The sequence below is a fragment of the Petaurus breviceps genome, unplaced genomic scaffold (assembly GCF_028583685.1).
Source record: "Petaurus breviceps papuanus isolate PSGF00001 unplaced genomic scaffold, PetGlider_PUasm1.0 208, whole genome shotgun sequence".
In the NCBI taxonomy this organism is placed as follows: domain Eukaryota; kingdom Metazoa; phylum Chordata; class Mammalia; order Diprotodontia; family Petauridae; genus Petaurus; species Petaurus breviceps.
Genome location: NW_027185852.1, coordinates 22,786,815 through 22,797,120, shown reverse-complemented (window position 1 = coordinate 22,797,120; position 10,306 = coordinate 22,786,815).

The following is a 10,306-nucleotide window of genomic DNA, read 5'->3' as shown; positions in this document are numbered from 1 at the left end:
CCCAGCCCTGGAGGCTGGGTGGTCGCAGGTCCCAGCCCAGGGTCTCTCTTCTGTAAAAGAGCCAGCAACGAGGAGCTGGGAATGCTGACCTCAGGCACCTGGGAATGGCGGCCCCCTTCTCCTGGATCTCCATCTACCCATCTTCGCATGAAGGTCCCTGCGGCCCCAACAAACAGGGATAGACCAGAAGATGAATAAGTGAAAATGGAGGGAGGGAGGGAGGAATGGATGCATGGGTAGGGGGAGGGAGGGAGGGATGAAGGGAGGGAGGGATGGATGGGTGGAAAGGGAGGGATAGGTGGGTGGGGGGAGGGAGGGAGGGAGGGATGGGTGGGTGGGTGTATGGATGAAGAGACAGCTTGATAGGTAGGTAGATAGATGAATTAAAAGACAGAGGGATGAACAGAGATAGTTAAATGGATGGATGGATGAAGCATGAGAAGGCAGGCAGAGCAGGAATAATTCCCATTTTACACATGATGAAAGAGATACAGCAATGTGATATATAGCTCACCCTTGGCCAAGATTCGAACCCAGGCCTTCTGACTTAAGGTTTCCCATGACCAGATCTACTGATCCTTCCACTAAACCAGTAGAAGTGACATGTATAACCTCAGTCCCTTTGTATCCCCAGGCTTCTGTATGAAAGCAGTGGATGTGTGGACATGGGTTGAGGGCTAACATTTTAGACTAAGGAGCTAAGCCACCGGAATCAGGGCCACTTTACAATCCAGACTCCCAGAATCTCAGTGTTGAAGGGCCCACAGAGGGCATCTGGCCCAGCCTGTCCCTGAGCAGGCAGCTCCTCCCCCACATTCCTTGTGATCATCCAGCCTCGACAGAAAGGTCCTCCGCAGCCCTACAAAGGGTGACATGTCACTGGCCACCTCCCAAAGTAACCCACTCCTCTCCAGGCAAGGCCCTCACAGTCTAATGAGGGAAGACAACATGCAAATAACTGTACTGACAAGTTATAAAAGAGTAAATGGAGGAGGGGGAAGAGAATAAGTCTTTATTAAACACCTGCTGTATGCCAGACGCTGCTAAGCACTCTACAAATATTACCTCGTTTGATCCTTACAACACCCCTGGGAAGTAGATGCTATTATAATCTCCATTTTACAGATGAGGAAACTGAGGCAAACAGGTGAAGTGATTTGCCCAGGGTCCCACAGGCTGGATTTGTACATAGGCCTCCAAGGAGCCCCGTAACAGCCTGCCTGGGGTAGTTAGTTATTTAGAATCCTTGAGTCCCCAGTTAGTGAAAAGGAGGGTTAAGCTAATTAACGTCCCGGAGTGAGATAACTGTTCTGGATGACAATAGAATTCTGAAGAAAATTTACATTTACAAGTAAGAGAAAGCCTATTCTGCGTGTCCCCCTCCCTCGAAGCCCCCATCCTCCCTGCCCTGCGCAGGTGTCTGCAGATTTCACAGTGACAGGATGCTCACAGAAGCTTTTGCTGTTCCCAAACCCCTGCATCTACACCAGCTCATTTTCCAACACAGCAGCACTGGGAGAGAGACAAAACAAGGCTTATATCCATTTTAAAGATGAGAAAATGGACGCCCAAAGACAATGACTCCTCCACACTAAAAACAAAAAAAAAAAAGCTTCATTCAGCCAGCTGCTGTTAAGCACCTACTGTATGCCAGACACTGGACTGGCTGCTGGGGCTTACAGAGATGAAAAACAAAGGAAGAAAGCCAACAACAAAATGATGACGGCCCTCTGGGAGCTGACAGTCTGCATTTTAATAAAATTTCCAGGTTTACAAAGTGCCTTTCCTATAGCAACACTACAAGGTAGGTAAAACAGGCTTCCTTTCACAGAGGAGGTCACGGAGCCAGCACTGAACGAGATTCTGAGCCTAGCGTTCTCTCCCTTCATCTCAGGCATGTAATCAAACCCAGAACTCCCGATTTCTGATCTCGAGGTATCGTTCTAGTGTCAGGGGAGTTCGATCCAGGGAGTCTGGGACCTGTGTGATCTCAGTCAGCCCTCAGGGATTCCAGGCTGCCCTCCTAGGGAGGTGGCCACTTGCCCTGGACACAGGGTAATCCCAGATTGGTTACCAGTGCCTGACAGTTACCGGGTTGGGGGGACACACTCTTGTCAGAGGGGGCGCTCTGTTGGCCCTGTCTCTGAAATAAATACCTTTCACCCTTTGCTTCCCTTGGACTTGCAGGTTCCTGAAATGCAGTGGAAGTTGGGAGGAGCGGTGGGGCCATCCCTCCCTCCTACCCCACTCCCCCAGTGAGGGCAGAAAGCTCACAGCTTCAAGAGATGCCAGCATATGGTGAGCTTAAGTCTGGGGGTGGGGAGGTCCTGCCCCCACCCCATGCCTCTCCGCTTCCTCTTCTGAGCACAGGTGAGAACCTAGACCTCCTGGGCAGGGCTTTCTGTGCCCAGGGGTTTCTCATGGGGAATCCCAGCTTCTAGCATTCCCAGGAGACCAAGAGTTCCTGAGTTTGGTTGTCTTGGCCTCCTAGGGGTTGGAGACAAGAAGATCCCACCTCAGACACTTTCTGAGTAAGTGACTTAGCCTCTGTTCGCCTCAGTTTCCTCCTCTGTGAAATGGGGACAATAATTGAACCTGCCTTACAGGTTTGCTGTGAGTTCCAAATGAGGCAATAACTGTAAGAATTACATAAAGGTTAGCTATCAGCATCATCATTAATACCTGGAAAAAGAAGTGTGTTCCGTTCAAGCTCTGGTTTGGGACCCAAGTTGTCAGTGGAAGACAATCAGTTAATTTTCACAGAACCAGTGTTGAAGGCCAGCGATGGCCCAGAGTAGCCCATTTTAAAATGCATTAAGACATTTCATTATTTATTGCACAATCACTCCTCCCCCAGTCTCTTCACTTCATCAATAAATCATCATCAATAAACATTTATTAAGCACCTACTGTGTTCAGGGGCACTGTGCTAAGCGCTATAAGCTCACTTATAACAGAGATAGTGACCGGCAGAGTCTGTGCATGCCTCCCCTCTGGCCCTCTACTGCCCCATTGCAGTGGGAGGGGGAAGGCTGTGCCACCCTTGGGCAGGGAGCCTCTGCCCACCACTGCACCAGCTCTGGGTTCTAATTCTGCAGTCACATCGCTCCAGGCTTTGCCTAGAAGATCCCCTGGCTCCACTCCCTTCACTTTGCACCAGCTCATACAAGTCTGCCCACTACCCAACTGTGTCCATCCTGTTAATTTCCAAGTTTGTCGCCTGCTCTCCAGCTGCCAGACACGGACTCAGAGTTCTAAGGGTGTCTGTGCTCCTCAGCATGGCTCCATGACATTTCCACAATAATCCAGGGATCTGTAACTTCTTTTCAGTGTGGGTGGAGACCCCTCCGACCCTTGGTGCTTGGGATCTATGTCTGTAAAATCAGTTTGTAAAACCAGTCTGTAAAATCACACTCCCCCCACCCCAGCCTCAGAGCATTAACTCTGCCCCTTGCCCCTGCCAGCACTCTGCCCAGCAACAACCCATGAACTGTTTATCTCTGCTTGGACAAGCGACACCTACGAATCCTTCACTAAACCATCTATAAACATTTTAGCTTAGGCAAATGTTATCTCCCCTTAGTAAGTGGGCAGCTGCCCCATGAATCCTTCAATGCCCTGTCTGTAAATTAACTCCTTAGTCAATTGTACACATATGGAGTCTCCTTAGTCTTGGTTCTCAACATCTATCTTGTCAAACATCACACTGATGGGTGGCAGACGGGGCACTTCTCAGTCAGCCTTGATCGCCAGCTGACTTAGTGACGCCTAAAACCACATCTCCACGCAGCCCCACCTTGGGCTATTTCCCACTGAATTATGGGCAATACGCCTTCGAAGTTGACATTAAAAGTGCATGTTCCTTTAAGCACTGACCACTCCTTAACTTCTCCCTAATCCCAACCTTACTCACCTAGTTAGCATAATTGACACCTGATTTACTACCTCAACTCCTTAAAACTATGCCTGTGTCTTCTTTAAGTTTGCAGGTTCCCTAAGAACCCCTGCCTTCTGTAAAGTGTAACAATAAACTTTTACAGTCCTGACTTCAAGATTGCTTGGGCCTACTGAATTCATTCCAGACTCAGGGACTCTGGTCCTCAGAGTTCCCGTATAACCTATTGCCTTCTCCCCCATCAATGCCATAGTGCATTGAGCCTGGGCTTGTAACAAGGAAGACCATCTTCCTGAGTTCAGATCCGGCCTCAGACACTTCCTAGCTGTGTGACCCTGGGCAAGTCACTTCACCCGGTTGGCCTCAGTTTCCTCATCTGTAAAATGAACTGGAGAAGGAAATCGCAAAACTCTCCAGTATCTCTGTAAGAAAACCCCAGATGGGGCCATGATGAGTCAGACACGACTGAAGCCACTCGGCCACAATGCTTAATTTCTTTTGGTCCAGGAAACTCATCAGTAAAATCAACTCTCAGGTTTGGGATTCTGTGAATATCTCTTTGTGGCTGATGACTCACGTCTGACTCTGTGACCCCACTGGGGGTTTTCTTGGCAGAGAGAATGGAGAGGTTGGCCATTTCCTTCTCCAACTCATTTTACAGATGAGGAAACTGAGGCAGACAGGATGAAGAGACTTGCCCGAGGTCACACAGCTAGGAAGTGTCCAAGAGGGGAGGGGTGGTCAGAAAATACAATGAATCCCTCAGTTCCCTGTGTTGAGGTGGTGAGGTGTCTCCCTGAGCCTGTCCAGTGGCTGAGGGCCAGGCATGCCCTGATGGGGGCTTGTGCTTAGGGGCTGGCTCTCCAGGAGGGAGGGAATCCACGGGCCTGGTGCCCACAGTGAGAGAGTGAAGGCAGTGCAGAGGCTCTCGGACAAGAGTGAAGAGAGAGGAAGACTAGCCTGGTGGGTAGGAGCCGTTTGTCACCCGGCAGTCCAATCAACAGGCATTTATTAAATGTTTACTGTGTGCCTTGCCCTGGGGATACAAAGGCCCAGAAAAAAAATCTCTGAGGGTCCGGGAACTCACTTTCTATTGTAGGAAAACCTTAAATAAACACAGGAGAGGGGAGGTCGGTGGGCTCTGGAGAATGGGCATTTTAGGAAGAATTCTCCACTGGGAGCGTGGAGCTGGGGAGGAGGGGGGCGGCGCAGGTGAAGTCTTGGAGAGCATCTGATCTCTCTAGTGTAAAAATTACATATATACATATACATTGCAAATCTCTCTAACAAATGCAAGCAGAAAGTCCTAGGGGAAAATGGAATGTTCACCAGGAAGACAGGAGTACCTTCACGCAATTTGAAATCTTGCCAGTTTATCTCCTGTGCCTCCAGAGAGTGCTTTGAAGTTAAATGACCCATTATTGTGAATTAAGTTTTGTTTGGAGCCTGATGATGCTGCCTGCTCTAGCTTTGCTCTTCTCCTAGGCTGGCGATGAGAACAACTCAGAAAGTGCGGGGAACAGAGAGGGCTCGTCTGCTTCGTTTGTTTTTTCAATAGCTCCTGTTCTTTGAATAAGCTTGGTTGAATAACATTTGCAAGATTGGGGGCCTGGCTTCACCCCTCCCCCAACTTCAGTGCCCACATCCCCCAGCTGCTGACCCTCCTTCTCAAGGGCTCCCTTTAGCACTGGCAGGGACCTCGGGCAGAGCTCTAGGGAGGGGGACCTGGCTTTTGGACAGCTCGGATTAGACTTTTCCCCATACATCCAACCTAAATCTGCCTCCCTATTCCGGAATCCATAGCTCCCCATTTTGCCTTCTGGAGCCGCAGGCGTGTGAAGAAAGCCAGTCACCCAACATGTCCCCAGATTTCCAGTTCACACATCCCTAGAGTCTGCTTCGAGAAGACTTCTGAAGTTCTCTCTTCGGATGAGCCAGAATTGTACTTCGCTCCCAAGTCCCAAAGAGACCCTTTACCCTTGTTAAGTCTGTCACCTACCAGGGGAGGCGAATCTTCAGCCTTGAGGCCACAGGAGGCCCTCTAGGTCCTCAAGGGTGGGCCATACTTGACTCGGGTTCCCCACCCCAAACTAACCTGATAAACTAAGCCCCACCCTTGATAAATGGCTGTTGGCTATCCCCGACTGTCTTCTGTGTACCAAGCCCTCCAAACAGAGCGAGCCCAGAAGCTCCAGAGGTGCTCCTTCCACCCTTGGATCCTTTATTTCTTATCTCAAACCTCCCTCCCTGAAACTTCTGCTGCTCCACGTTTTGCCCTTTGGGGCCAAGCCCGAGCATCCAAGAGCCTTTGGAAATCACTCTCATGTGGGCCTCGCTGTCCCCAGACCAGCATCTCTGGTCCTTCCAACCAGTCCTCCCACACCCTGATCTCCAGGTCCTGTTCAATCCCTGCCCATCTGCTCCTGATGCTGTCCATTTTATCACTGTCCTTGAACCATGGCACTCCCACAGTATTCCAGATGTTGGCCCTCTAAAGCAGAAGGCCACAGAACTAAAGATCGCTAACTCCTAAAGTCAAGCTGGTCCAGGGAGAGCAGAGATTTCTTTGTTGCCAGATGCACCTCCACCTGACTCTTTTGGATTTATCCGAAGTTGACTCACACAGTTGGAGGGGTTGAAAACAACCTGGTCACCCCATCTTCACAAAGGTCCTTCAAAACAGTTTTTTTCCAAGTGAATTCCCTGATATATATTTAAAAGGACCCAGCTGACAACCAGGGTATGATGGGTTGAAAGTGATTTTCTAACAGCAAGTCAGACAAGAAACTGGGATCAGGAATCCCGAGCTTGGCAAGAGAAAACAATTCAAAAGACAGACTTTCAAATGAATAATGGCTTCTATAACTAGCTGGTTGGGCAGAGTTGCAGGACAAAGTTATATCCCAGAAGAGGCAAAGATGGTCCCTGAGATTATCAAAGTAAAAAGAATGGCAGATTTCTGCCAAAGGAAAACAAATGGTAACAGAAAGCATCAGCATCAGCATCAGCAGAGAGCTGTGTGGTAGAGAGAACAGAACCAGGGAGGAGCCCAGCTCAGTGCCACCCAATGACACCCTCTGGGGACTTCAGCAGAGGAAACCAGAGGCCAAGTCCTGTGGATCCTCCCTTCCTAACATCTCCTTCCTCTAACCTTGCCCCCACCCTGGTGCAGACCTTCATTCCCTCCCACCTGGACTATTGCAATAGCTGAGGGTGGGTCTGCCTACCTCAGTCTCTCCCCACTCCAGTCCAGCCTCCATTCAGCGGTCTTCTTACAGCACCAATGTGACTGTGTCTCTCTCCTGTTCAATATGCTCCAGTGGTTCCCTCTTATCTCCAGGATCAAATATAGAACACTCTGTTTGGTTTGAGGTCCCTCATCACCTGGCCCCTTCATACCTCCCCAGTCTTGTCCTCTTTGATCCCGGGACCCAACTTTAGGCGCTTTCTCTGGCCATCCCCCATGCCTGGACCATGTTCTTCCTCATCTCTGCCTCTCGCCTTCCCTGGTTTCCTTCTAGTATTAGCTAAAATCTCATTTTTTGCAAGAAGTTTCTCCCAATCCCCCTTGATGTATCACATTCTGTCTGAGGTCATCTCCAGCGTATCTTGTCTGTATCCTGTATGTGCCTTAGTTGCTTCCTGTCCCTGCCTTTAGACTATGAGCTCTTGGGTGCAAGGACTCTCATTTGCCTTTCTTTGTATCACCGGTACTTAACTCAGTGTCTGGCACAGAGTAGGAACTTAATAAATGCTTGTTGACTTGACGCTGTGTTGACGATGTCTTCTTTGATCACATGTTCCCTACATGTGTTCTGCTACCCACCAGCATCATGGCCATCTGTGCAAAGTGTGCTCCTGCGGATGAGGGGCAATCTTCTTTGTCACTTATGTGGCTATGCTGTTTAACTAAATGCCTTTTGCTTTGAACTAATATGTCGTCTGGCTGACTGGCAAACGAAACACACCATTTGGGGCTCGTGAGCTGTGGCTCTCAGCGGCTGCTGACCCCAAGTCTCAATGTGCCTCAAACAGGGGCAGAATCCAGGGGGGCCAACACATGAGGAGGAGTCCTGGGTATACAGTTTTAACTCTTCATCTAATGGGTCCTACATTCCCACAGTCATGTGAAGCACCGTATTTGCAAAGCTTTCACTCAAGCACGTATCCTTTAAAATGGTTTCCACTCCAGGAGGTTTCTGGTGGGCCTGAGGGAGAGAGAAGATATTATTAGAGTTATTCATCCTGTTCAAACTCATTATTCTGATGTGCTATGGGCCTTTTAATTTTCTTTTGCCCAGGCATATTGGTAACAACAACGCCCAGCCTTCAGCTGAAATGATTTTGTCAAGCTGTGCCAGTTTGGGAGCGACTGGAAATAAATATTTATCTTGCAAGTTAAAGAGAGGAAAAAGCAACAGCCCCAAACCTCATTAAACAAAGTAAGTCTAGCCGTATTTAAAGAAAAGGACTGTGGGAAGTAAAATGATCCCTGTGTGCCCAAATGAAAAATGGGCCCAACAAATCCTCTGGCTTCTTGTGGCTTAAAGGGATTGCTTTGGGCAGGAGTGAGCTGGGTATTTACCACTGTCATAAATTTCCACCTGCAGTTGGAGGGAGAAAGTTATAAATTAAATAAATAAGTTTGATTAAATTTCCAGAGTACTTAACATTATTATGGGTCTTGGGACAGCATATATAATGTAACTTTTACATCATTCGCCCTTGAACTCTGTTCGGGCTCTCAGGAGATTCCAGTATATTTAGAACAGGTACAGGGGAGTCTTAACTTTTTCTTCTAGTCAATATGATCCCTTACTGAGAAATGGCCCCACATGAAGATGAACATGGAAATGTTTCTGTTAAAAATGTCAGCTCATTAGAAAAGCCAGGATTCATGGAATTGAAAACTGGAAGGATGCATGAAAAAGTATCTTGTCCAACCAAACCTTTTGTTTCAGTTTGATTTATTTTTAAAATGAGTTTTTCATGACTTGTGCCCAAATATCACTGTCATTTCTGGAAATGCCCTTCCCTTCCTCCACTGCCCCCCAAAGCTACACAGTTCAGCCACAACATGCTATACAGTGACCATGGTTAACGTCAAAAATTTCTCCTCATTGTTCCCAGTCTCTCTTACAAAAGGAAAAAAGGTATGTTTTATTCTCTTGTTCTCTGAGATCATTCTTGGGTTTTCTGGTGCTCAGAGATTGGCTTCCTTTTAATCATCTTTCTGGTGAAGTTACTTGTAAGACCCCTTTTGGACTCAACTTGTACCCGCAGGCTAAATCTTCAGGAGCACCACTGAGGACCCAAGTCAAGGGACTCTCGGGTCCTTGCTATTCCTTGAACAAGACCCTCTGTCTGCAGACTCTCGGCTTTTTCTCTGGCTGTCCCGTAATCCTCTCCCTTCTCATCTCTTCCTCATGGCTTCCTTCAAGTCCTAGCTAAGATCTCACCTTTTTATAAGCTCTTTCCTATGAAATTCCCTCCAATTTTTTCTATACACACATCTGTGTGTGTATGTACATGCATTTACAGACATGTTATATACACAAAAATACACACGTGCATATACACACATGAATATCACACATGGATTGTTTGTATATTGTTCTTCCCTTCGATTGTAAGCTCTTTGAAGGCAGGGTCTATCCTTTTTTTTTGCTTGTTTCTGTGTCGCCAGTGTGGAGCTCAGAGCCCAGAGCACAGTAAGCGTTTAGTCTGTGGTTGCTGTGGTTGCCTTCTTGAAGAACTCAGGGTCACCAACACACATTATGATGGGACCCAGAGAACAACTTAGCGAATAGTGTTAGAGAAAACCCATAATACTCAGGGTTAGCCCCTAGAGCCCTGGGTGGGACAGGTCTCTAGCAAGCTCTCTGGGGACCCTGTTCCTCCATGCTGGTGAGACTTGGGATAAGAACTCCCCAGAGTGTATATAAGTCTACATTTGTCCATATGGGCCTGAAAAACCTACATTTTCCCATAAAGTGTCAGAACCTGATTTGAAGACATTAAATGACTGGTCTATCAGGGTCACAAGATGACTTAGAGCTAGTCTATCCCCATCATTGGACATATACCCATTTCAAAGATGAGTAAAAGGAGGCTCAAAAAAGTGGTCTCAAAGTGATCCAAAGTGAGAAGTAGCAGAACTGGGATTTAAGTCTCCATATGAATTACAGTGGCTGAGGCATCACTAACCTAGAACTTAATGACGATTCGGCTATTTACCATTAGCTGTGTGACCTCTCCTAGGGAAGTCACTTCCCTTCTCTCCCAATCTGTTTCCTCATCTATCAAATGGGGAGATGCTCGTACATGTGTTCCCCACATCCCATCTCACAGGGGGCTGCTGGACAGTACACCACAGAGCAAGGTCTGGGCCCTGTGAAAAATCAGCTGCAG